This window comes from Podarcis filfolensis (genome assembly GCF_964270895.1).
Source record: "Podarcis filfolensis genome assembly, chromosome: 1".
NCBI lineage: Eukaryota > Metazoa > Chordata > Lepidosauria > Squamata > Lacertidae > Podarcis > Podarcis filfolensis.
In genome coordinates, this window is record NC_139604.1 from 22,458,268 (window position 1) to 22,484,731 (window position 26,464).

General features: G+C 43.7%; 1 long non-coding RNA gene across 1 annotated transcript; it reads right to left on the reverse strand.

The window, feature by feature from the left end:
* Positions 1 to 3,460: 3,460 nt before the first annotated feature.
* LOC310743461 lies at positions 3,461 to 25,544 on the reverse strand. Its single transcript, XR_014539040.1, has 3 exons — positions 25,226 to 25,544; positions 6,473 to 6,540; positions 3,461 to 6,288 (listed from the first exon to the last, which is right to left on the reverse strand). It is a non-coding gene; the product is annotated as an uncharacterized lncRNA (long non-coding RNA).
* Positions 25,545 to 26,464: the final 920 nt, after the last annotated feature.

Consider the following 26,464-nt stretch of genomic DNA (forward strand, 5'->3'; position numbering starts at 1 on the left):
GCCACTCTTCTTGTCAGCAACAACCGTTCATTCCTTTGCCACCTCAAGGTAGGACTGGAATGCGCACGACATAGAAGTGTCCTTTACTTTTTGGAAGCTTTATGTGCACAATGTGGTAGCCAGACTTTAGGTGGTGGGGACTGTCATTATCCATGATCCATTCAGTATACCTGAAGGAGCGTCTCCACCCCCATCGTTCAGCCTGAGGTCCAGCTCCGATGGTCTTCTGGTGGTTCCCTCACTGCGAGAAGTGAGGTTACAGGGACCAGACAGAGGGCCTTCTCTGTAGTGGTGTCTGCCCTGTGGAACGCCCTCCCTTCAGATGTCAAGGAAATAAACAACTATCTGACTTTTAGAAGACATCTGAAGGCAGCCCTGTTTAGGGAAGTTTTTAATGTTTGAGGTTTTATCGTGTTTTTAATATTCTGTTGGGAGCTGCCCAGACTGGCTGGGGAAACCCAGCCAGATGGGTGGGGTATAAATTATTATTATTATTATTATTATTATTATTATTATTATTATTATTAATTTGCCTGCTCAATGTTGTCCTCTGGTCACTATTCACATCAAGCCCTTTGTCCCAACATATCACATGATGGACTCCAAGAGTTTACAGCTCTTCCTTCTTAGGATTATTAATATTTAAAGTGGACTTGGACCAGGCAGCCCTTCAAGGCCAGGAATTTCCTTTGTAAAATAGGATGCATGGGCTCCCTTGCATAAGATCAATCAGAACAAGACAGTCCATGCTCAGAGGCTTGGGATACCATCCAAAACAGGCTGATGGGGAGAGGGGATGTTTGATTGCACCAATCTCTACCTGTGCAATGTTACCGGCGTCACTCCACTGGCATGGACTCTCCATTCAGTCCTCTGAACAGGTGAGCAGGTAGAAGTGCCCATGGGAGGTTCACTGCCAGGAGCAGCCCACAAAATGTTGGATAGGGAGGGGTTTCATGACCCTGGATCCACTGGATCCCAGGCCAGTCTCACTTGACAGCCCGGGGGCCCAGTTGGTTGCTGTGCCAGCTCCTTCCTGATGCAACCATTAGCCGGCCCCCACTTTCTGTCCCCCCCGGCATGAGTGGCAGGTCTGCAGATGTGGTGGCATTCCCACTGCTCTGTTAACCGCTGATGCCCAGCCGGGGTTTGGATCACAGTGCCACAGTCTAATAGACAAGACACAAAAGGAAGGAGGGAAGAGGAGGGAAGTGGAAAGAAGCAAACATGGGCTTAGATACATAGTAGTATAACGAGCAGCTGGAATAAAAGCAGCTGAAGGAGTGGAGAGCCCAATGAAGCTGATCTCCACAGAATGGCCTTGATTCTCACACTCCCTCTGCTGCAGCCTGATGAATTATAGCCTCCTTCACTAAGTGTGAATTTGGAGTAGAACCAGGTTGAAAGCATGGGCCATGCCAAGAGATTTCCTCTGCTCATGTCTCACCTGACTGCCAAAGTAGATGAGATGATGGAGACCCATTGCCAGATTTATGGGTACCTGTTCGTTCTTTCTAGATTATCATCTGCACCTGGCTATAGTATGATCTATGGGAAGCTTTAAATTTCAGCTCAATCACCAACCATCTCAATGTCCTCAGGCAAGTCAGCATGTTACAGCTTCAGCCCTTGCAATATAAGAAGACGACTTACAAGATAATTATTAGGATTATTGAAACAAGGTACATGAAGTAATTGAGTATGTAGGGTAGGGAAAGCAGTAAAAAATGCTTATCAATGTCAGCAATGTTCTTTTTTATTCATGAGCATGATTCAGAAATCAAGCACATGTAAATGTAATGTTGTTAAACCTATATAAATTGATTAAAACCTGAACCACAATGCTTTTTGCAATGATCATAAGGCATTTTCATTTGGGTTCACTAACCTGTTCCAACCAAGGCCCAAACATTCACAAGGATCGTTTTGAAGATCAGGTATGTTTTAAATAAATTCAAATTATTATTATTATTATTATTATTATTATTATTATTATTATTATTACAGCTGTAAGTTTCGTGCTTGATCCAAATAGAAAAAAAGTTGCACATTATTCTGTTAGCAGGTTTCCATTTCCTTTAATGTGTTTTGTTTTGCAATTTATTTGTGTTATTTATGTAATTTATGTAAATGTACAAATGTTTTTCTTTATTTTATATATTTTATAATACCTGCTTTCAGCTGCCTTGAATGATGAAACATTTAGGTACTTTTGGATCAATAAGTCCTATGTGGCATGCCTTTTTAGTGAAAATGCTAAGTCAACTAGTCACCCATGGCTGTGCTTCTACCATCTTACAACCCAGATTGAAGCCCAGATTTTGAGTAGGCATTAGAGATGGAGCAGTGAGCTGCTTTGCCCTTAAATACCTAAGCGTATCTTATCCTCAAACAAGATACTATGGGTGGAAATGCATGAATATATCCCCATCATTTCTTTCCAATACCAGCAATGGGAGACCTATTCTGTTTTGAGACTATGGCAAACTTTCATGGCTATTCCCAGCAGAGATTTCCCTCAGTAAAAACTTATAGGCCATTTCACAAGAAACTGGAAAATACCACAAGTGTTTTGTATAGTATTTTACATGAAGCATGGGTTTTCCAAAACCTCCTTTTTTTCACCCGCACTATAAATTTTTTAGGTGTCACTTAATACACCTAACTGAACAAACAGTGGTATGATGCTGCTTTAAAGGTAAAGGTTAAAAAAGGTAAAGGACCCCCGGACAGTTAAGTCCAGTCAAAGGCGACTATGGGGGTTGTGGCGCTTATCTTGCTTTCAGGCTGAGGGAGCCGGCGTTTGTCCACAGACAGCTTTCCAGGTCATGTGACCAGCATGACTAAACCGCTTCTGGCGCAACACAACACTATGATGGAAGCCAGAGCACACGGAAATGCCATTTACCTTCCCGCCACAGCGGTACCTATTTATCTACTTGCACTGGTGTGCTTTTGAACTGCTAGGTTGGCAGAGCTGGGACAGAGCAACAGGAGCTCACTCTGTCGTGGGGATTTGAACCGCCGACCTTCCGATCGGCAAGCCCAAGAGGCTCAGTAGTTTAGACCACAGCGCCACCTGCGTCCCTGCTTTAAAGGTATAGTGCAGATGGCTACTAGGTCAAGGTGTGTATGACAGGCCACAACCATCGCTCTACTGCTCCCTGTCTCCTATGCATCTGCTGCCTGAAGCAGACACCCCAGTCTGCCTAATGGTTTAGCCAGACCTGCAGCCATGACTTTACTTTAGGCGCAACATGTTGCTAGGTCACAAAGTACTCTTTGGGAGTATATTGTATTTAATTATGGGGTATCAGAGATTTTAGAGGGCTAACTAGGCTGGGATAGTAGGCTTGTTGGTTTTTGAATGTCTGATGCAATTTTTCAATTTCGTTGTTCTGTATGGGACAATGACAATAAAGATTATTGTATCGTATCATATCGTATAAAGCACATCCTGCCATCTTCCATTCTGTGTGCATGACTGAGCCAGTGGAGACGTCACTGAGACAGGAGTGCGAACATACTGGGAATGTGGGTTTGGGAAGAGCACTTCATTGTGTGAGACTGTCCTGCCATGTGATACCCAATATCTTCCTGATGCAGCACATATGGAAATCATCAAGACATTGATCCTGGTGAGTGTAAACTGCCCATGACTCACTTTCGGAAAGTAGGGTGCTCAACACGCAAGTCTGGTAGACCTTCATCTTGGTATTTGTTGTTAGCATCACATTCTCCCAATCCCTTTTGGAGAGGCGAGCCATTACCAATACGCTTGTCCAGCTGTGCACTGATGGAGAAGTTGCTGGTTATGGTGGAGCCCAGGTAGACAAAACCATCTACCACCAATGCTGATGTGCGGAGTGCTGCTAGTGTCCTGACCCAGGATGTTTGTCTTTGTTAGGCTGATGGTGAAGCCGAACTCCATGGAGGCTTGGGCAAAACAGTTCATGTGTCTATAGAGCTTCCCTGGAGTGCACTGTCAAGGCTGTGTCATCTGCAAACAACATCTCCCAGATAAGAACCCACTGCATTTTTGTCTTGGCATGGAGATGCCAGATTGAACAGGTCCCTGTTGTTCCTTGAATGAAAGTGCACCCCACCCTCAGTCGAGCTGAAGGCATATGAGAGCAACAAGGAGAAGAATAGGCCGAAGAGAGTTGGGGCCTACTTTTTGCTTTGTAATGTACTTGTTTTGAGTATGTAGTACTGTTCTCTATTAACAGATAAAAGCCAGTAGATATATGCGTCTCATCTTCAGTGGGTGGAAAGACAGAATCTGGGCTTTGTGAGGGTGGATCTGAGGCAAGGGAAACCACTGGCAGTACCAAGAAAAGTTTCTATGAAATGGCCTGGAGCTCAGATGAATTAAAAGCAGTTATTAGCATCCACACCCTGCACTCTATTGAGACTGATCAAACCAGAGCACCAAAGAAGAAAAATGTGAAAATAGCTTGTTCACAAAGCGACTGATGAGAAGATTAAAGTGGTTATTTGAGCACTTTGTGACAGGCACCCCTGCAGGAACTAACCTAATGAAAAGAGGCACCAGATATCAGACATACGACAGATAACAGAAACTCACTGTAATCTGTAATCTACAGTAATAAATGATCTGCAGCTGCATCAAGATGGGTGAATGTGGTGGTTTTGGTTCAGTTCTCCACATCAATTTGTGATTTTATTTTTTTTAAGTCCAGCGATTTTCTCTTAATATGCCCTCTTTTTTTGTATGCATTATGAACCCCTAATGTACATACAGTATTTTTCATTAATATATGCAGCTATATGTACGCATCACCACAGTGTGTTCTCTTTTGTACACATTGCCTGGCTGAAGAACTGCATTGCAAAATTCAGAGAATGCGAATTTTAAAAGGTGGTGTTTCGATTCACCTGTTGAATTAGGTCAGTTTGCCTTTAAATGTGAACTGAATAGAATTTCTCCTCCATCCAAACATCTACATCACCAAGCTGAATTCAGCGTAATACAGACCATTGCTCAGCAACAAAAGTTACTGGGTGAATTTGTGTCAGTCAGTAACTCTCAGCTTGGCCTACACGCAGCATTGTTGTGTGGACAGGCCAAGCTCTTGAGGTAAAATAAATGCCATAAGCAGTGCTATTTTTTTCTAGAAAATGATGTGCCAGAGCTGACCATAAACTTCTCCCTTGTTCTCTTAGAATGGCAATGGCGCTCACCTGAGAGGTGCCGGAACTGAGCTCCGCTGAAAAAAAAATAGCCTTGGTCATAAATCACTGTATTTCATCAAATAGCGGGCATGCAGTGCTCCCAAAACTACCACTCCAGATTTCTGGGAGTGATGCACAAAGGGACTGAGCATTAAAAGTGAACTGGTGAGACGGCAATATACCGTAGATATACCCGCAGTTTCATCTTCTCCAGCTGTTCCTTCGGTTTCAGTTGAAAAGTTGGGGCATTTCCCACAATCAGAGGAGAGGGCCCTGTCCTGGTGCAAACCTTCTTGAAGAAGAACAGGAAGAAGTCAGCAGCAGGTGGAAAGTAGCTCCATTTCCCTCTTACATTTTGGCCTAGACTGCCTTCTGGCCGGGTTGCCATATGTGCCTTTAAATAAAGGAGAAGCCGATTGTGTGAAGTAACTCATCACTGCCCAGATGATTATATCCATACCTGACAGTTTTCTAACATGGATGAAATAGCAAAATGGAAACCCCGCTTCGTACAAATGCCCATGTAGTTTTTGTCCTTGACAACAAGGATGACGTAAGAGTGGAGATCCCTCAACTCCATAAGCTCAGAACCCCTTTGTTCTACTGGGCCATCCTCTTCTTTCAGCTACAAAGGCAGCAAAATTCCATCTGCCCCCCCCCCCATCTGCAGCCTGTCCATTTATTTCCCCTAACAAAATCACTCGTATTTCATATTTGACTGGCTCTCTTAAGGGGACTAGTGGATCCCTCGCCCTTGTGAAATGTCCACTTAATTAACTAAAATTGTTCTCATAGATCAGTGCTTCCCTCCTTGAACCGATGTGTTTCCCTTGCTTTTCATGGCTGAATTGGCCTGGCCACAGCAAGATCAGTTGAAAGAACATAAATTATACTTGCAAACTAAATGCTGCAATATCTTTTCCGCCTTGTGAGTCACTTGGGCAAGATGAAACGTCTTGGCATCGCTTTGTCCAAACCACGCAGAGTTAGTCATCACAAAGTATGTCAAGTGAGCCACCTGGCAAACTGCAGGCCAGCACACATTATGGACCTAAAAAATGGAACACAGGAAAAGAGGCTCCAAAATATTGCCTGTTTGTGTGTGTGTGTGATCCAAAATACTGTGAGCTACAAACATTACACCACACTGATACTTATCAAGATGAAGGTGCAATGGCCTTTAAAAGCATCTATTCCCCCCCCCCCATGGCATCCCAATATTATTAATTTCACCATGGAATTTATTCCAGTTCAGCAGTAGCTCTTTAAACCTTACCAGGTGATCCCACCAGATGACCTTCTCTGCCAGCTGGTCCAATAGGACAAGGATCCCAATTGCAGGAGCTGTTGGTGAAATAACTATGCAGTTCATCCTGGGATAAGTCAGGTGTGTATTTGGCTTGCGCAGAAGGAAGCTCAACCGAATCAGTTAAGGAAGGTTGAGTAGTAGTGGAGCGATTGCTCCCAAACACCTTTCATCCTGGCTGGCTGAAGGTGGCAGAGCTTCAGATATGGTGGTGGATACATTGTGCCATGTCTTCCTAGGCCCTGATTAAAGATTGCTCTGTTACTCACAGGTAAATGCGTACAGGACTGCAGCCTTATGGTGAAAACAAGGCAACTCAATTCAATTATCAGGTCACACTGCTAGATGTTGTTGCAGCCCTGTATAGGGAAGCTTTTTAAGGTTTAATGTTTTGTCATGTTTTTATATATGTGGAAGCCACCCAGAGTGGCTGGGGCAACCCAGTCAGACGCGCAGGGTACAAAGTTGTTATTGTTGTTGTTGTTGTTGTTACCAAGTGCAAAGCTACAATTCTTGACTAGGGATGGAAGGATCGGTCAATTTCAGCTCTCAGTTTTTCATTTTTCCAATCTTAAATTCAGTTCTCTGTGCATTTTGCAGCCGTTTGTGGGGGTTTTATGGGGGGGAGGGGGAAGAATACTAATGAAACTTTGCCAATATTTTAGTGCAAATTTCTCCCAATAAACACATTTTAATATGCAGTTTTGACTAAGGGACACATTTTTGCTAGCAATTTCCTTATATATGATCATTCCCCCCTGTGTTGTTTTTATTCACAATTCCCTCTAATATATGTATTTCTGTAAACAGAGCATGGCAAACTGCCTAGCAAAATTCAGATACATGGAAATTTGGGGAGATTGCTGTGTTTTGGTTCATATGCTGTTTCAGAAAGTGTGAATTTGATAGATTCAGCTTCAACCTGAACTGAATTCCAACCCCCACAGACCCCTAGTCTTGACTCCCAGGTTCTTCTACTGACTTGGCATGACCTTGAGAAAGGTCACCCATCAGCTTCATTTTTAAGCATCTCTGAACTGTTGTGATGTCACAAATATGTCACGAAGATTAATGAATGTTTCCAAAGCAATCTTTGACATTGTTGAACTAAAATTCAAGATACTTCACGGGAGTTCAGATTCCCCTTGACCTCTTTCCAATTTTCTGGAGGCTGCGCTTAGTTGAAAACTCAGAATCTGCCAGGTTGAGAGCACATTTATTTTTTACTGCAAACTTGCAAGTTCATCAGGTACAAAATGGACCCCTCAATTAAAGTCTGGCTAATGAAGTGTTGGGGATTCCAGGCCATGTAGAAATTCACTTGAGGATGACCCAAACAAGCAACTTTTACTAGTTTATAGCTTCTTTCGCTGACTGGTCCATCATCAGTCAGATGATCCTAAATGCAGCTCCCGTCCAATTGTTCCTGCCAACCAGGGCACTTACGCTCCCTTTTCCTTTTGAATTAAACAGCTATAAAACCTATAAAATAAAATTTAAAAATGAGTTTTATTTATTAAAAATCAGCTCTAAAATCCTACTTTATTAATTTATATTGCAGCCTACTACACGTACAGCTGATCTCGCTGCAACATATCTGTTTTTAAAAGCTATTTGGGGTTTTTTAAATAAACATTTCCGGACATCATAAGCAATGAAGTGAAATGCAGGTGTAAAGTATTTCAGGCTAAGAGTAAGTCCCATTGAACTATGTAGGGCATACTTCTGATAGGATTGTGTTGCATATTTTGAAAGACCATACCTCAAATACGAGAGGTTGTCACATCAGTTTAAAGAAAACAGTTACATAATTAAATTAAATAAGTGTCTGAACAAGGGCCCAGCCACCCATTTGAAATGAACAACTATATAACAGTTTGCATTTAAGTGAAGCAGTGCTACTATGCAAATATTAATGAAATGGTATTCAGTGATCTACAAAGGCACCAGATATATATTTAGGGTGAAATTTCTGCTCCATACAAACAAGTCATATTTTTTCTCAAATCGTCTATCACTAGATCAAACAGGCCTTTAGCACCTTAAAATACAAACAAAAGTCACGTGGCAGAGGTTTTCATGGGCTGGTCAAGAGCCCACTTTGTCAGACACATTCATTGTTATCTTCAATAAGTATATATAAACACACAAACACACACAGTCATTTTCCTGGAGTTCCCAAATGTACGCAGGATAAGAACAGGATGACATGTTCACAACAGCAGTCATTGTGACAAGACTGTCTTTCCAGCTGCACTAACTTAATTTAACACCTGCAGCGAGAAAGAAGACCAGAGTCCTGATTAAGTCTTAATTGAATAGAATCAAATTTGCCGAGAAATTCTAGTTCAGCAATTTCATGCTGCAGTCTCCTTTTGAAGCCTTTTTTTTTTTTTTGTCGAGTAACTTTGAAGCCTGCAGCAGAGTGTCCTGAGAGACTGAAATATTCTCCCACCGGTTTCTAAATGAGGCCGTCCTTTATTTGTGGATAGAAACTGAACTGTTTCTACTAGGTAGAACCAAGTAGCCAAAGGACATGGTTAACAGGTGAAAGTGCATGTCATTTGTGAATTAGCCTGATGGTGAGGCCCTTCTTGCCTATGATGGAACCACAGCGATAAAAAGGGATGGAGGAATCGGTCAATTTTGGTTTATCCCTGTTTCCCAATTCTCTGTTGTTGTTGTTTTGCCATATTTCTGTATCAGTTTGCTATTTCGTTTTTTAAAAAAGTCCTCAGGAAATTTCACCAGTATTTCAGTCAGCATTTATCATAATATACACATGTCAGGGAATCAGGAGCAGGAGCACTGGGGAGAGAGGATTGGGAGAGCGAAGGGGAAGAATCCGAGGGCAGCGTAGGGGAGTATGACAGTGGCCCGAGAGATTCCATGAGCTTCTCCAGCGAATCAGAAGATTCCCAGAAGGGGGCGCCGATGGTCAGGGCAAGGGGGGTCCCAGGGGGGACGCACCAGAAACAAGGAGCCAGAGGGGAACCCCAAAGCAGCAGTGGAGGATCGGGACCAGTTTCCCCACCAGAGCGTAGTGGGGGGGAAGAGTCACATGTGTCAGGGGCAGTGTCTCCTCCAGAGAGGGAGTCAGGGCTGACCACGCCTCCAACGGAGGGGAGGTCAGTTGCAGCTAGCCCCCCCGAAGGGGGAAGCAGTGACAGCAGCAGTGGAACGGTCAGGAGGAAAGCTGCTGGCTGGGCGCGCGCGCCAAGTTCAAATGTGCAGGCGCGCGGAACAGCAGGAGACCCGGATGGGGAACCAGCTCCTAAAGCCCGCCGGAGGGAGGGAGAAGGCTCAGGGGAATCAGCGGGAGAAGAGGCTAGAAAGGGCGGAACCCCGGCGGGCAGGCGGACCCAGAGGAGGAAGGAGCAGCGGAGAAGGTGGAGCAAGGCTAGAATCTTAAATTGGTGTCAAGGGGGAGGAGACTCAGACGGAGCATCAGCGGTCTGACACTTGAGACGTGGAGCTGCGCGCTGCGGGTCTGGAAGTGAAACTGAACTTCAATAAAGACTTTTATACTTAACAACGAAGCAGCGTTGGTCCTTTGTGAGCTGGGACCTAGGGTAGCTCTGACAACACATTTTTGCATGTCACGTGGAATGCATTTTTGTATGTCATCTTAACAAATATATACATTTTAATGCACACTGACACCAAATATATGCATTTTTGTACATGTTTGGTTGGAGAACAGTATCACAAAACAAAAGAAAAGAAAACAAAACCCTATGCATCTTAAAGGAGAAGGCAGAAGATATTAAAAACACAATAAAGCATCAACATTAAAAACCTCCCTAAACAGGGTTGCCATCAGATGTCTTCTAAAAGTCAGATAGTTGTTTATTTCCTTGACATCTGATGGGAGCGCGCTCCAGAGGGCGGGTGCCACTACTGAGAAGGCCCTCTGCCTGGTTCCCTGTAACCTTACTTCCCTCAGTGAGGGAACCGCCAGAAGGCCCTTGGTGCTGGACCTCAGTGTCCAGGCTGAACGATGTGGGTGGAGACGAATTGTAGAATTGGAAGGGAATTGAGGGTCATCTGGTCCAAACCCCTGTCTTTTGCCCAACACAAGGCTTAAACCCACAAGATTTAGAGTCTCATGCTCTACTGATTATGCCATCCCAGATCTATCTGAAAATATGCCTACAGGCAAATCTAGTTAACTTTGACACTTATATTGGGTGACTGGTGTGTATGGGTGTATAAAAGGCATGAAGTGAGGCAGGTGGCCAAAAGGGAGAGGGCCTTTTCACAGAATCATAGAAGTGTAGACTTGGAAGAGACCACGAGGATCATCCTAGCAAGGCAGGAATATTTTGCCCAATGTGAGGCTCAAACTCACAACTCGGAGATTAAGTCTCACATGCTACTCACTAAGCTATCCAGTGATGGCTCCCCCACTGTGGAACACCCTCTCCAGAGAAGCTCGCCTAGCACCTACATTGTGGTCTTCTCTGCTTTGGGTAAATAACTTTTAAATCTCCCCCCCCCCAGGCTTTTCAGATTTATAAATGTGTTTGAATGCTTTTTTTAGAATATGAATGCTACTACAGTGGTACCTCGGGTTACATACACTTCAGGTTACATACGTTTCAGGTTAGAGACTCCGCTAACACAGAAATAGTACCTCAGGTTAAGAACTTTGCTTCAGGATGAGAACACAAATCGCGCGGTGGCAGCGGGAGGCCCCATAAGCTAAAGTGGTGCTTCAGGTTAAGAACAGTTTCAGGTTAAGAACGGACCTCCAGAACAAATTAAGTACTTAACCTGAGGTACCACTGTACTTTCTTGGTTGCTGTATTTTTATACTGTACTTTATTATTTATTTTTAGTATTTTAACTGTAAACCACCCAGATAACTTTTTTTTGCTAATGTGTCAGCATAGTGCAAAGGAGATGGCCCCATCAGCAGAAGCAGTTTTGATTGCCTGATGAAAGAATCTCCTCTTTCCTTCCCCTGGGGGAAGGCAACCAAAAAATTTTGCGGGGGGGGGGGAGAGATGAGGGGGAAAGCCCAGTTCCACTAGTGGAAGTCCTTGTGTGGGTATCTGCTAGTGGGACCACTTTGTTGAATTGTAAGTAAATACATTGTTAAAGTTGATCTCTGGGAAGTAATAGGTTAAGTCAAATATATGTTCATTGCGCTGAACATATATTTTAGACATTTCTAAAATATTACTTGCATTATATGAAAACTGGTTCCCTTAAGGCTTTGCAAGAATCGCTATCTTCATCATGATAAACTGTTCTTAGCCTGTGTCTATTCATAACAAGCAGGTGTTGCAGGGAAATGTCTCTTCGTGACAGTTTGATGTGGAACAGTATTGTTTCTTTGTGTAAGGCCTTTTAATGATAGACAAGAATAAATTGGCCTAGCACTGCTGATCTCCATCAAAACATTTATTTAAAGGTTGTAATGGAGCAATATATAAAAGTTATGACAATTTCAGTACTTTTTAAACTATGTACTAATTATAAACTTATTTGCATGCTTGTTGCAACACGGTACTAGTCATATATCAGCACATACAGGTGTTAACCTGACAATGGCACCGTCATAGATTATAATCGCACTGTTGATGCCTATTTTGAAACTCAAGGGGACTTGAGAGAACTGTGTAGAGGTGAGGGGAATTGTCTGTGACATAAAATTACCAAAATGAAAATGCTTTCAGGTCAGTTTTATTTTATATTAGTGACTTACTCACTAAATGATCATCTGCATCACATCACAACCCAGTCAGATGGGTAGCATATAAATAAATTATTATTATTATTAGCTTAGAATTTTCTAGGGCTCAATGAAAATGGCCCATAAGAGAGCTCCATGTTATCAATATCTTATACCCCTTTTAATTGTGTTTGTGAGGGGGTGGGTTTATTGGTTTATGAAGGTTCTTTGTGCATGTTTTGATATTGTATTTTTATTTTGTGAACTGCCCTGGGATCCATGGAATTGAAGGGCAATGTACAAATTTAATAAAATTTAATAAATAAATATTTGCGGGTAACGAAATTGTGCATACATGGGGAGGTGGCACATTTTGCGCAATATTCTTTAGAGGGTGTTTATCCCTCCAAAACTCACCTGGTAATTTTTGGCTCAATGAGATTGGCTCAATGAGATTTTGGCTGAATGAGATTGTAATCATGTAAACAGACCTAGCTGTGTAAAGTGCATATGCTACTCCAACTTAGGGTGCATGGACCATCAATCCGAAAACAGACCAGCAAGTTTTGTATATACACCAAATAATGTATTTTTGTCTGCATCCAGCCAAGATACTGAGGTCCAGCTCTGAGGGTCTTCTGGCAGTTCCCTCACTGCAAGAAGCGAGGTTACAGGAAACCAGGCAGAGGGCCTTCTCTGTAGTGGCGCCCGCCCTGTGGAACACCCTCCCATCAGATGTCAAGGAAATAAACAACTATCTGACTTTTAGAAGACATCTGAAGGCAGCCCTGTTTGGGGAAGTTTTTAATGTTTGATGTTTTATCGTGTTTTTAATATTTTGTTGGGAGCCGCCCAGAGAGACTGGGGCAACCCAGTCAGATGGGCGGCATATAAATAAAAAATATTATTATTATTATTGTTATTAGTAGTAGTCGTAATAGTTAATGTGTATTGTGAATGGAAACTAAAGCATTGTGCACCATTGGTTGTGATACTTATTTTATGAAGATATTGCCTTACAACTGTCTTTCATTGAACAGGAATAGATCTGCATTAAAATTCATAGGCTACCTTGGTTTCTGCATTTACATGTTATTGGGGCAGGGATTAGAGTGTACATTCTGGTTTTGGCTTTGTGATCATATAAAGCTGCTGAAGTTAAAAGGCATGATCTATGAATGAAAATGAATGGGATCATGGCCCCAAACCATTTACTCTTCAGGGATCATATTAAAAGTTACTTCCTCCTAAAGAAATAGGAGCTCATGGGAAAATATTGGAGTGCAATCAAGACAGAACTGGCAAAGGCTTTGATAATATGAAGATATCACTCACTTACTGTTTTATTGCGCTAAGAAGGAATCAGTAACATCTTAATTGATGTAGCCTTGCAGAGTTGCAGCAGAGCTTTTGTATCCGTTGTTACAAATATGAGGTATTTGCAAAGCCTGCCACAATGCTTAAGTGAATTTATGTGCTTAGGTTTCCTCAATGCTAAATTGAGAAAAGAGTTGGGGGCGGAACTTTTCAAGCATTGTCCTGGATTAACAGATGTTAGGTAAGGAAATGTGATGGTTCATAAAGAATATGCAATCAGAACAGAGGCCTGCAATAAAACGATGTACAGGAACCATTGATATACAGTCAAACCTCAGTTGTTGAATGTAATCTGTTCCAGAAGCAAATTTGGCTTCCGAAATGTTCGACAACCAAGGCGCAGCTTCCGATTGCTTGCAGGAGCTTCCTGCACTCAAGCAGAAGCCACGTCGGACGTTCAGTTTCTGAAAAAAGTTCGAAAACCAGAGCATTTACTTCCAGGTTTTCGGGGTTCAGGAACCGAAATGCTCCAAAACGGAGGTGTTCGGGATCCGAGGATTGACTGTACTAGACATCGCAGAGGTATTACAACCCTTCCTGGCCACATCAGTCTATAAAGGGGTTCTCAGTGCATATAGATAATGGGCAGTATTTAAAAAATGTGCAGTAGGGATTTCTTCTGCTTGTACAATGGGTCTTTCCTCCCTTCTCCCCTTACACATGCCCCAAGACAGCTTCAGATCTGCTCCAAAAGGTCAGGGGAACCCTCAGAACAAATTTAAGAGGGTGTGGGGGGGAGGAGAGGGGAAAAAATTCCATTGAAGTCATTGTGCAAAGTGGTAATTAGCCATAGGTGGAAATAATAATAATAACAACAACGACAACCCTAACCAACAACCCCAAGTACAGTGGTACCTCAGGTTAAGTACTTAATTCGTTCTGGAGGTCCGTTCTTAACCTGAAACTGTTCTTAACCCGAAGCACCACTTTAGCTAATGGGGCCTCCCGTTGCTGCTGCGCGATTTCTGTTCTCATCCTGAGGTAAAGTTGTTAACCTGAGGTAATATTTCTGGGTTAGCGGAGTCTGTAACCTGAAGTGTATGTGTCAGAGCTACCCTAGGTCCCAGCTCACAAAGGACCAACGCTGCTTCGTTGTTAAGTATAAAAGTCTTTATTGAAGTTCAGTTTCACTTCCAGAGCCGCAGCGTGCAGCTCCACGTCTCAAGTGTCAGACCGCTGATGCTCCGTCTGAGTCTCCTCCCCCTTGACACCAATTTAAGATTCTAGCCTTGCTCCACCTTCTCCGCTGCTCCTTCCTCCTCTGGGTCCGCCTGCCTGCCGGGGTTCCGCCCTTTCTAGCCTCTTCTCCCGCTGATTCCCCTGAGCCTTCTCCCTCCCTCCGGCGGGCTTTAGGAGCTGGTTCCCCATCCGGGTCTCCTGCTGTTCCGTGCGCCTGCACATTTGAACTTGGCGCGTGCGCCCAGCCAGCAGCTTTCCTCCTGACCGTTCCACTGCTGCTGTCACTGCTTCCCCCTTCGGGGGGGCTAGCTGCAACTGACCTCCCCTCCGTTGGAGGCGGGGTCAGCCCTGACTCCCTCTCTGGAGGAGACACTGCCCCTGACACATGTGATTCTTCCCCCCCACTACGCTCTGGTGGGGAAACTGGTCCCGATCCTCCACTGCTGCTTTGGGGTTCCCCTCTGGCTCCTTGTTTCTGGTGCGTCCCCCCTGGGACCCCCCTTGCCCTGACCATCGGCGCCCCCTTCTGGGAATCTTCTGATTCGCTGGAGAAGCTCATGGAATCTCTCGGGCCACTGTCATACTCCCCTACGCTGCCCTCGGATTCTTCCCCTTCGCTCTCCCAATCCTCTCTCCCCAGTGCTCCTGCTCCTGATTCCCTGACAGTATGTAACCTGAGGTACCACTGTATAAAGTGATATAAAGGACAGAAATAATTTCAAAACACCAAATTCAGATTCACAAAAACTGAACACTTTTAATGGGGGGGGGGAGGATACAGATAATGCACGTACATCACACACTTTGGAATTACCAACACGTTCTTCAGAATTGCATTGTGTCATACTGCTACTTTAAAAAAAAAAAAAACACCTACCCTAAATTCATAGGATTTTGCATTGAAATGAACTGCAAAATTCTGTTATTCTAACTCAGCCCATTCTATTTCCCCAAATGTACAATTGCTTCCTTGAGTTGTGCTCCTTGCATTGTCTTGAAAAGGCATGAATTTTTTTAAAAAATGGCTTTTCATTATGAAAGCCTCGTTCTTCTCGTTAGTTGCACCCATGTGAATATATGGCTCCAGGCCTTCATTTCAGACTCTGTAGCTTAGACGGACTGTGCTCACAGGAGTTTGATATCTGCAGGCAGTGACTTGCAAATGGGGGATTACACAGCTGCAGAGAACATTCAAGCCGCAATCTCAAAAACACTCCAGAAGCAATGGCTGTGCATGGGAGCACTAATGAGAGCTGTTCCAAAACCTGTCCTCCAATTTTTCAAAAGTTTTCTTCGCCCTGCAAAAGAGGCTTCCATTTTTTCCCTTATTCTTAGGAGGCCTTAGAATTTCATTAGCATTTTAATAGGGGCAGGGTTGATTTTATCTTATTGCTGGGGGTGGCAAGCTTCTAACCCTCTTTCTGTTAAACATTTGTACAGCGCTCCGCAGCCTCCCCAGCTGCCCGACCTTCCTGATCTGAGGGGGGCGGGGAACCAATTGCAGGAGTTGCCAACACTGGGCTATAACTGAAGGGAGACTTGGAAGGCTGGCTACTAGGCATCTGAGATTGGTACACTGACAGATTTTACCTTGAGAAACCCCATAAAACTTTCTGTCCTTATTTTTTTAACGGTAAAAATACTTCACTTTTAAAAACATCAACAACCAGCTCTCAGGTGCATTGACATGCATACTCTCTGAATTCTCACTGGAAAATCCCAGTAAAGGATGTAATGAGATTTTCCGCAAATGTCAGCACCCTGGGAGGCTGCAGAAGGTGCTTTGCAGAATAAAAGAAGTAGGAATTTTGGGGGGAGCTCCTGACTGCCTTCCTTTTTTCCTACTTCGTATCGCTGCCTGTTTTATGCTAGAGCGGCATTTTAAAAATTGAATTAGCTGGCTTTTAGCCAGGCAGGAGAGTGAATTTTAGTATCTAATAGAGTCAATATCTGAGGCTTTACTGGGTATGGGGCACTCTTTGGTCACACAACATAGGTTTGGCTTGTGGGATCTTGGGAGTGTCCTTCTGGCTTGGCATGAGGTTCTGGCAGTGGTGTGCTTGTGAAGTTCGCATAGCCTTCCAGTCCTTGCTGTGGGGCTACAGGATGAGCCTGCAGACGTGCCCAGGAAAGGGGAGGGAGACAATCTCTCCTGCCTTAGGGAACTTACCTGCCCAGACTATATTTTGTTTCAGTTATTCTAGCTGATTAAATTTTGAAGATCCTCCAAGGTGTTATGTTTTAAATAGATATAGCCCTCTTTTGTTTCACCAAGCGGTGGTTTCTGGAGTCTTCTTTGAAGCTCTGCTGGCAATGGATATATGTGTTACACAATGCTTGCCCCAGGTGCTCAGATGATATTGGATCCATTCTCTCAGTAATCATTACCACAGCCCTGTAAACTGCAACAGGATCGTGACTCCCATAGCAAAGGGTTTGTTTGTATGGGAGAGTGGACAATTTGGAAGGAGTGATGTGGAATGAATCTGGCTGAGACTGTGCTCATGGAAGGTGTGTCTCTATTTACACTGTGTGCTACTGTGGGGAGTGAGCATCACCTTGCTTACCTTAAAAACCATCAGCGTTTTTCAATCATGCTTGGCAATTACTTGAAACACCTCACAAGGTTTTGCATGTACGTGCCAGATATGATCGCAAAACCCAGATGGGAGATCCCCTCCCATCTGCTTGCCACATCCCCGATAACGTCTTCATGAACGGAGACTTTCCCTCAACCATCTAAGGGAGGAAACTGATGTACCTGCAGAGATCAATGTGTACATTTAGCACCTGAAAGGAAAACACCAGAGCCCTCAGCTGGCAGTCTGTGCATTAAATTGGCCATCCTCATCAAATGCCTTATATAGTCTGATCTATTTTTGAACCCCCCACCCCAAGTGCCCAACATATTTATCTCCTCCAACCTTTGTTTGATACCTTATTATTAGATAAAGTATGACCATGGTTAGGGGGACGCGGGTAGCGCTGTGGATTAAACCACAGAGCCTAGGTAGGACTTGCCAATCAGAAGTTCAGTGGTTCAAATCCCTGCAACGGGGTGAGCTCCGTTGCTCGGTCCCAGCTCCTGCCAACCTAGCAGTTCGAAAGCACGTCAAAGTGCAAGTAAGATAAATAGGTACCACCCCGGCGGGAAGGTAAACGGCGTTTCTGTGCGCTGCTCTGGTTTGCCAGAAGCGGCTTAGTCATGCTGGCCACATGACCCGGAAGCTGTACGCTGGCTCCCTCGGCCAATAAAGCGAGATGAGCACCACAACCCCAGAGTAGGCCACAAATGGACCTAATGGTCAGGGGTCTCTTTACCTTTAATGACCATGGTTATCTATGTTGGGGTAATTTCTAGAAAAGACTACTGAAACACATGGTGTGTAACCTTCAAGTTACTTCAGAAATTGCATTAGGTCCAGACAGAGCTGCTGCATAGCTGTCTAGGAAACAGCTGGATGAAACACTAGCTCTTAAAGTTTCAGCGGCTACCAGCCTGTCTCTGAGCACAATTAAAAGCACTGCTATTAGCCTTTAAGCCCTACATAGCTGGCTGGGATCCAGTCTGCCTACAAACACTCATATCTGCTCAAGTGTTAAGAGGATCTTCTCTAGAAGCCCCTCAGCCCTTTTAAGATGAGGTGTGTCATGAGATGATTTGGCCACTAGACTGGACATAGTTGTATCTTGGTGGAATCAGGAGCACCCCAACTGCTCTCTTCTTTTAGATAAACATCCTTGCTGAGCTTCTTGGCTGGGGTGTCCTATAAGCCATGGATGGGCTGGACATAGTTTGTTGGTCCTCTTCTCCAGCCTGGTCCTGCCCAGATTCTTCACCACCTCCTCCTGTGCCCTACCACCCCTCTTTCTGCAGAACAAGCACAATTCAGACCAAATTAAACACGCCTTCCATTATAATGCCCAGTTGAGGTTACTTTATCATGAACATTCTGAATCAGAATTAACATGGGAACAACTGAAAAAATGTAGCCTCAATATGCATCCACCTGTGGAATGCCTTTTTTGGTCCTGTTTGCTGATATCCTGGAGTTGCCTGAGAATTAATCCCCTGGATGACTTTGTCAGAATGCTGGTATCTTCCAAAAATACCTGAAATACTACACATTTTCTAAATTATTATTTCTTTTCATGGGAAGATTTACAGCCTGCCTGTTGCTAACCGCCTGGTATGAACGTACACAGAAAGAATGCCCCAAACTGTATCAACTTGTACGATACTTTAATACAGTATGTTCAAAGACTTAATCCTTTATCTGTTTAAAAAAAACACACACACACAAGAGAGAAGAGAGGAGAGACTGTAAGTGGGTGCATGGATGGCAAAAGGTGTATTTGAAAATTCAATTCTTCTTCTTAATTGAGGTTAAATTAAAAATTAATTGAGGTTAAATCAAAAATTAAAAACCTAATTTCCAACCAACGAAGACATGGGAAAACCAAAGCACACAGGAACTAAGGGGGGGGGGAATCCAACTGGTTTCACTGGAGGGAGCCAGACCTGAGCACTGCGCAAGAGACTACAGTAAGCCCGCAACTTGCGCTCATTTAACTTGTGTGCGTTCAGCTTTATGCATGTGGCAAAAAATTAAAAAGGGTGGAAAGCATTCAGGGGGAAATGATACTGGCAATCCCACCTGCCAATGATTTCTTTTACTATATGTGATTTGGTTTTAGGTATGATCCCCGGAACATAACCCCTGCATAAGTTGTGGGCCTACTGTTCTGGATCACAGCTCAAGCCAGCAAATTAGATGATTAAGAGCGTTGTAAATCTCACGCTTGTTAAGACCAGGATCCACAGAAGCTGCAATCCACTCACCTGGGAGTAAGTTTCATTGCATGCAATAGAGCTTACTTTTGAGTAGACATGGTTAGGATTGCACCATTTGTCCAGTCTACCCATGGTCAGTTCAATGCCTCTGGAAGCACACAGACAGGCTAGGAAGATGACAGACATATCTTAGGTTGTATCTTAGGTTCCATTTAGGTATCTTAGCTAATAGATGTTAACAAGGCTGTAGTGCTGCTGTTCAAGATTCTACCCAATTCCTTCACCAGTTGTTTTCTGCCATCCCCTCTAAAGGCATTCAGTATTCCGTGACAACTGAGCATGCTCAGACCTCATTGCGTCGTTTTTTTATTGTAGGTTGGTTGTTTTTTTCATAAAGGTTTCGGGTACTTTTGCAAACCTCGGGGTCTTCTAGAGTCTGCTGATACCTCCCTCTTGAGAGCTGATGGTGACCCTTTTGGATACATAAGCAACAGCACTCAAAGGATTAGAAAGAGACCTCTCTGCAACCAATCAGATAGAAAGTCATTCCTTCACTGATTCAGAACTTGAATCAGATTTAGGCAACGCCAGTCTCTACCTTCATGTCCTTTTATGGATTAAGCAAATGGAATCCATTTTTTTTTAAAAAAAGAAGCAGCAATCTGCAGGCTTTACATATACTTCCTGAAGCTTCTAAATTCCTAGAGCTACAAAGAAACAATGGTGTATAATAATTAGTCTTTCATTTGGTTTAGCTGAGATCCACAATTTTGTTGGCTCAGTTCAACAACCTGTTAAACCGGTGTTCTATTAAACTGTTTGAGAACTGAGATCAAAGGATTTAAAATCACATTAAATCCAAGCACTCCAGCTCTCAATCAGTACAATGCAAATAGTAAATCTAGAAGCATATAGGTCCTAACTAATTATAGAAGATTGACAGTACACACTTACCTGGGAGTAAAGGTCATTGAACTCAACAAAGTTTACTTCTGTACGCAGGCTTGCACTGTAACTAATGGATTACATGTTTTAAAATGCTCTTCCTTCTGCAACTTTATAATTACCCTGGAGAAAAATGGCTTTGCAAACAACTAAAAATAAGTAGGAAAATAAGCTTTTATTATTATTATTATTCCAAAAGAAAAGGCGGTCTGAAGGTATGCCGTTGATGCTGTCTGTTCAGATGCCTTGGTTAAACTGCTATGATCTGGAAAGATACGAAGCAATTAAGTTACTGCAAAAATATATAAATGGGCTCTTCCAGATTCAAAAGGGAGGGAATGAAATTCTAAGGAGTCTTGTAAGAAGGAAAAGCACAATGTGCTGTAGATAATAGGCAAAAGTTGCTGTTTAGTGGAAACCTATTCTTGGGTTCCATGATCACTGCAGATGGTGACAGCAGTCATGAAATTAAAAGACGCCTGCTTCTTGGGAGAAAAGCAATGACAAACCTAGACAGCATCTTAAAAAGCAGAGATATCACCTCGCCGACAAAGCTATGGTTTTCCCAATAGTGATGTATGGAAGTGAGAGCTGGACCATAAAGAAGGCTGGTCGCCGAATAGTTGCTTTTGAATTATGGTGCTGGAGGAGAATCTTGAGAGTCCCATGGACTGCAAGAAGATCAAACCTGTCCATTCTTAAGGAAATCAGCCCTGAGTGCTCACTGGAAGGACAGATCGTGAAGCTGAGGCTCCAATACTTTGGCCACCTCATGAGAAGAGAAGACTCCCTGGAAAAGACCCTAATGTTGGGAAAGATGGAGGGCACAAGGAGAAGGGGACGACAGATGACAAGATGGTTGGACAGTGTTCTCAAAGCTACCAACATGAGTTTGACCAAACTGCGGGAGGCAGTGGAAGACAGGAGTGCCTGGCGTGCTCTGGTCCATGGGGTCACGAAGCGTCGGACACGACTAAATGAATAAACAACAACAAAATTCCCCAGTGAAGGGTTGGAGATGTCACTCCCTACAGCACCATTTTCTACCTCCTGTATTACATGTGCCTCTTTGTTCAGACCCTAACTAGATTTATATGGTCAACAGTATATTTAGATTTGTAACATGTTTGGTGCATTTCCCAGTGCTGTTGAACAAAACAACAATCTCTAGTAACAGGATTCAGAGACACTTTTCACTCTGCTACATATATCTTTCACCATTCCTCAAGATCAGTCTTTCAGCTTCCTGCATTGTATCTTTCCACATTTGAACTGAGAATGTATTAGTGGTCTTTTGCCACTGACTCTGTTATTGTTTAAACTGGGGGATTGCAGAGAAATTTGCTTAGGAAATCCACCGCACTGGGTAACCCAAACATCCTGCATATTAAAGAGAAATCCGTTCTCAGCTACGTGGAGGCCAAACTCTTCCCTCCGATACAAAACAAAGACATCTTGCATTGATGAATTGCATTTACAAGTGTAAGACGTCCCTTCGGCAAAAATGCAACTGCCATATAGCTGATGTTAAACAATTTGTCTGAGGAACTTAAACAGTAACTCAAATCCAATAATTGTGCATGGAACAGTTGTCAGTTCTAGGAAACTGAAAAAAAAAATTATAATAGTTTAAACTAAGTAATGCATCAGTATGCCAGTTTTCAAGCAGATTTCTTATCCAAAATGAAGAGACAACACATTACTCCTGCTTTAATGGTTGGGTTTTTACTCAGTTTATAAAATAAATGCATTCATCTATCTTTGTCCTAAAGTTCTATATGTTTATGTAGAACTTTGTCAAAGTTCAGTGACTTTCCATGTCTGTAAGTCCCTAGGATTTTAGTTGAGACTTCCTTTGATATAGTGTGTTTAGGACTGGAGTGTTAACTGTACTGTTCTACTGCTTCCAGTATAAATATTATTATAGGCAGTCAGTTACAGTTTGTAGTCTACTAAGTATGATATGAAAATAATGGCTTGAAATATCCATTATTTGGAATGCCCTTTTACATAGAACAATATATTCAGTTACAGTGTCATAGGAAATAAGATGTGTCTTTTAAAATGTTTCCTTTTGAAAATAATCAAGCAGTCTTAGAATGTGATCTGTACCCCAGTATTAGGTACAGTCACTTAGAAGTAAAGCATATTGGCTATTTCCTTTCCAAAAAACATTTTTTGGATCAGGGCACTGGACATTAATTACTGGATACTGCCTTACTCTAAAGCAGTCCTGTCACAATTCAAGTACATGAATTGTGGCTTGCGAGTATGGCTATTAAACTCGTATTAAAGTTTTTTTTAAAATCAAGCTTATTCCTTATTCCTTATTCCATTCAATAAATATGTCCACAGCAGCATTGTTTCAATAAGGAGGGAGCAGAAAATGAGGCTTGAAAAAAGATGTAATAAAAAAATACAGAAGGTGTACTATTTACCAGAGCTCTAAAGTTCCAATCCTATGTAATTCAACTCAGAAGTAAGTCTCAGTTCCATCACACGAACTCTGTTCCAAGTAAGTTTCTATAGGAGAAGCAACTTACAATAATAATATAGAAAAAAACACACTTATGTGCATTAAAGTTATAATCCTATTCACATTTCCTTGGGACTGAACACCATTTAACTCAACAGGAGTAAATAGATGTCATATCTAGTTGCATATTGCTTAATGAAAGTCATTAAAAACCATGCCTGTATTCTATGCTTTCCTCTTCCTTAACACTTGCTTATTTTTAAGATGGCCCTCTTAAACAAACTTGCACTCATGAAACAATGCAATTGGACGCACGTTTTAAAAATCTATCCAGGCTAAATTAATTGTACAAAAGTAGCCTTCTCTGAAAATAGTTCCCTGTTTGCCTCCGATTTCTTTAGGTGCCTGTTCCACACATGCTTGTCGAAACACAGCCTGGATCATTGCCTTTGGCTCAGCAAATGTTCTCAGGCCACATCTCGTCTTCTAAAAGAACAGCTTCATGTGTTTGCTTTCATGATGGCACACATTGATGGCTTAAAAAACCCACAACTGAGTGCATTTGGAACGCCTGTTTAGCATGGTAAAGAACTATCTGCGTGCTATCGATGGGGCTTACGCCTAGAGAAAAGCACGTATAGGATTGCAGCCTAAAGGCTTTCCACGGGTCGGTGTGGGCTTCCGTGTTGCCTGGCCTTGAACATCACCCTCCTTCCATGACAGGCAGGTGGGAGTCCGCTGGCAATAGGAAGCTTCCTCTGTCCGTGCAGAAATGCGCATTCCTGCCTCTCCCCCATGCCCAGATATGTGGAGCGTCCTCGTGGGGACGCGCTCGCTTCCTTTCTGGCGAGAATTAAAGGGCAGAAAAGAGAAGGCAAGGACCCAACGAGCGAAAGGGATATCCTGCAAGAGACGAGCTGTCCCCTTGGTAGCTGCCTCCCCTCGGGGTTCCTGTTTGCCTGCGCCAGCGGCCTGCTCTGCCGGGCCTGGACGTGCCGCAGCTCCGCTCCGAGGTGCGGCGCGGGCGAGGCACACAATCGGAGGATATGCGGGCAGGAAGCGCCGCGGACCCCCGGAAGGCGCGCTCCTCTCGCCCCCGACGTGAAATGGGCACCTTTGGCCCTGCGCAGAAGAGGCAGGCGGGCAGGCAGGGCTCTGCACGGATTTCCGACGGCTGCTTCCCTTTCGATCCGCTGCCAGGCCCGCAGTACTCCCCCCCGCGAACTCCCCGGAGATTTGGGGAACGGGCCAAGAGCCATGGGGCGCGGGGATTATTACATAGAAGGGCTGTCGTCGTTCCCCACCCAGCCCCACTTGGAAACTGCAGCTGCGCCAGCTCGGTCCGTAGAGCGTGAGACACTTAATCGTGGGTTCGAGTCCCGCGCTGGGCAAAAGAGGCCTGCCTTGCAGAGGGTTGGTCTAGATGACCCTTGAAGCCCCTTCCAACTCTACAATTCTAGGGTTCCTGGCGTTATAGAAGGATTCCAATTCCTGATCGTGCAAAAGCAGAGGTGCGCGCGCGCACACACATTTTATTGTGTGTGCGTATATATGCATATATAATATGTAATATACAATACACATGTTTACCCACATGCACACTGTGTGTGTTGCGTGTAGTTGCAGGCATACCAGATCCCTATGGCTAAAGCTGCTATTTTATGCCCAGTTCTTTGGGAGGCAGCAACCCCACTGGATTAGATAGGATTTGCTGCTTCTTCCTTTTTTAAAAAAACGTTTCTTAACCGCCCTACATCGAAAAGATTCCAAGGCGGTCTACAAATCTGCGATCCCTTCAAACCAAGAAGCAATGTCAAACTGCAGCAAAACATTTGCTTCCCAGTAAACATGCATTAAATGAGTCGGGCTTTGGAGTTCCTCCCCCCTCCCCACGCATCCACATTTGCGTGTTTACTCGGAAGTAAGGTCTGCCTTGAGGTGAGTGGGACTCCCTCGCGCCTGGCTGCCTTCAGCGGAGTTTTATTCCTCCCTCCCCAAAATGGTACATAGGATCTCATCTACGTTTTTCTCATCTGCACCGCAGCTTTCCTTGCCCCCGATCCTATGCATGTATGGCAGGGAAGAAAACTCCACTGAGTTAAACGGAGGGTGGGAGCCTTCTTAGTCCCAGATTTCCTGTGGACAACCGCGGGGTGGGGTGGGGAAATGTATCACAAACTCCCTCTATGCCACCTTATTGGCCTCTCACCACTGTGCCCCACAACCCTCTCTTGCTGGATCAGAAGCAAACCGAAAGCATTCCAAACTTACTTGGGCTGGATTATCCTCGCTAGTGGTGCACTGAGTTTTAAGGAACGCCAAAGGATGGATGCTGCTGCTTGAAGACCCCCCACCCCACCCCACCCCCACATTAAAAATCAGAGGATCATTGTGGGTTGCCTCCTCTCTCATTCTCTCTGTCTCTGCACCAGGAGTTCAAGTTGCGTGAGAAGCGTGGAAGCGTGTGGGGACTTGCTTGCCGCGCGCTTTTTCCCAGGAGGAAGAGGCTGTGCGTATATTGCATTGTTTTCTGCACTTCTCTCCCCCCCCCCTTTCAGTTTGCAAGGAACCGGGGCGGGGGAGAGACGAGAGGCAATTTCTTTAAGGTGGGGGAGTGGCGGCATTCTTTTTGATGTATAGGATTATTTCGGTGCGAAGTTATGATTCCCCGGCCTCTGCAAGGAGCATGCAGATATTCTTAGTCGCACAGCGCACCCTCGTGGACAGCCGGCCCTTCCTTCGCCATTATTCGGGCAGCCAGCAATATATTATTTCTCAGCCAAGTATCGACAGCTTCAAGAACACAGATGACCTTAGAACCCTCCTCCTTAACCTGCATATTTAGTCAAATTCTCCTTCCCCAATAAAAAGAAAGACTCTCAATCAGCTAAATCCCCATGACTCATATTCGTTTGCAATGCGATTATTTCCCTAGCTTTCAAACCTCCAGACTGTTTCTTTCTATTTCTTTCTTTCTCTCTCTCTCTCTCTCTCTCTATTACATGCTAATTTAATTTTACTATGGACGATATTTTCAGCATTTGCTGAGGACAGTAAATTTCGTAGTTTATGTTATTTCACTTTTTATGACTTTTTAACACTTAATAAAATTTTATTAGAGCACTTTTGTGTTTACAAGGCCACAAAACTCTTGGCAGGTTGTCAGAAGTCCTTTTTATTATGATCCCACTGATATATGGCGAGTAATGAAATAATCATGTCCAGAAATGTATCAAAGGCCAGAGGGATTATCCAATTTAATAGCTGTACAGATGCGCCATGAAAGATATGGACACCCAGAGCATCAACAGGCTGAGCCTTCTTGCAAACAGAACGGTGATGGCACAGGCCTGGTTAATTTCTGCGCCGGTTACTGCTGAGTCTCTTGCTGTTCATGCAGGTTGGAAGTTGAGTCACGTGACTCTGGGATCTTTCAGTATTTTATTTTATTTTTAAATCGTTTTATGTAATGTTTTCGGCACGTGGCTTTTTCAGAGTGCACTTTCTCTT